The sequence below is a fragment of the Bison bison genome, unplaced genomic scaffold (genome assembly GCF_000754665.1).
Source record: "Bison bison bison isolate TAMUID 2011002044 unplaced genomic scaffold, Bison_UMD1.0 scf7180017857619, whole genome shotgun sequence".
NCBI classification, from domain to species: domain Eukaryota; kingdom Metazoa; phylum Chordata; class Mammalia; order Artiodactyla; family Bovidae; genus Bison; species Bison bison.
The window spans coordinates 3,999-5,974 of record NW_011488192.1 but is presented as its reverse complement, the minus strand read 5'-3'; the positions used below and the strand labels follow the sequence as shown (position 1 = coordinate 5,974).

Genomic DNA, 1,976 nt, shown 5'->3' with positions numbered 1-1,976 from the left:
GGGCCAGGGGATTGTTTCTCGGTCACCACGGTAGGCCAAGCGAGTGCAAGGGGTCAGTGGCGATGTCGGCCACCCACCCGACCCGTCTAGAAACACGGACCAAGGAGTCTAACATGTGCACGAGTCAGGGGCTCACACAAAAGATGCCGGGGTGCAACGAAGGTGAAGGTTGCCTTATCTGGCGGCTGAGGTGGGATCCCGAGGCCTCTCCAGTCCACTGAGGGCGCTCCACTGGCCTGTCTTGCCCGCCACGCTGGGGAGGTGGAGCATGGTCACACATGTTAGGACCTGAAAGATGGTGAACTATGCCTGGGAAGGGCAAAGCCAGAAGAAACTCTGGTGGAGGACCATAGCAATCCTGATGTGCAAATCGGTTGTCCGGCCTGGGTATAGATAGGGGCGAAAGACTAATCGAACCATAGAGTTGCTGGGTCCCTCTGAAGTTTCCCTCAGGATAGCTGGCGCTCTCGCAATGAACCCAGTTTTATCAGGTAAAGTGAAAGATTAGAGGTCTTGAGGCAGAAACTATCTCAACCTATTCTCAAACTTTAAATGGGTAAGAAGCTTGGCTAGCTGGCGTGGAGCCAGGTGTAGAATGCGAGTGCCTAGTGGGACACTTTTGGTAAGCAGAACTAGCACTGTGGGATAAACTGGACGCCAGGTTAAGGCACCCTATGCTGATGCTCATCAGACCCCAGAAAAGGTGTTGGTTGATATAGACAGCAGGACAGTGGCCATGGAAGTCGGAATCCACTAAGGAGTGTGTAACAACTCACCTGCCAAATAGAATAGCCCTGAAAATGGATGGTGCTGGAGCATCGGGCCCATACCTGGCCGTCACAGGCAGTCGGAGAGGCACGAGAGGGATGGGAGCTCCGGAAGGAGGTCACCCCTCCCCCTATCGCATCCCCGCAGACACTACGCCACGAGGAGTAGGAGAGTTGCTTCGGTAAGCCTTGAAGCCTAAGGCGCAGGCCCGGGTGGAGCCTCCGCAGGTGCAGATCTTGTTGGTGGTAGCAAATATTCAAATGAGAACTTTGAAGGCAGAAGTGGAGAAGAGTTCCATGTGAACAGCAGTTGAACATGGGTCAGTCGGTCCTGAGAGATGGGCGAGCCCCGTTCCGAAGGGACAGGCAATGGCCTCCGTTGCCCTTGGCCGATCGAAAGGGAGTTGGGTTCAGATTCCCTAATCTGGCCTGGCGGAGATGGGTGCCGCGAGGCGTCCAGTGCAGTAACACAACCGATCCCAGAGAAGCCAGCGGGAGCTCCGGGATTGTTCTCTTTTCTTTGTGAATGGCAGGGCATACTGGAATGGGTTCTCCCGGAGAAAGGGGCCCGTGTCTGTGTCCGGTGAGCTCTCGCTGGCCCTTGAAAATTCAGGAAAGAGGGTGTAAATCTCGCGCCAGGCCATACCTATATCCTCAGCAGCTATCCAAGGTGAACAGCCTCTGGCATGTTGGAACAATGTAGGTAAGGAAAGTCGGCAAGCCGGATCTGTAACTTCGGGATAAGGATTGGCTCTAAGGCCTGGGTCTGTCGGGCTGGGGCTCAAAGCGGGGCTGCATGCGCGCTGTGGCTGGAGGAGGCGCCACCGCAGCCCCCCAAGTCTGGGGCAGCCTCCGAGGGCCTTCCTCTGCCCTGCCCCTCACGGCTTCCTCCCACCCCGCCTCCCGCTCTCCTTCCGCACCCTGCCTCGCCTTCCCCCTCCGCGGGGGGCGGCCGGGGGGTGGGCCCCAGAGCGGCAGGGACCCCAGTGGCGGGGGAGGTCCCCACGCGGGGGCCTGGGCACCCAGGGAACCAGGGGCGGCAGCAACTCTGGACGTGAGCCGGGCCCTTCCCATATATCACCCCAGCTTCAGCGGGCGTTCCGGCCGCCACTAGGGAGCCCGGCGGGTGCTGGCGCGCCCCCACCATGTGCGCGGGCCGGGGCGCATGTGGTGTGTGTGTGTGTGTGTGTCTGCCAGCCATCATTGGCA

General features: G+C 59.2%; 1 pseudogene; it reads right to left on the bottom strand.

Moving 5' to 3' along the window:
* Positions 1 to 963: 963 nt before the first annotated feature.
* Positions 964 to 1,914, bottom strand: LOC105003648 (annotated as a pseudogene).
* Positions 1,915 to 1,976: the final 62 nt, after the last annotated feature.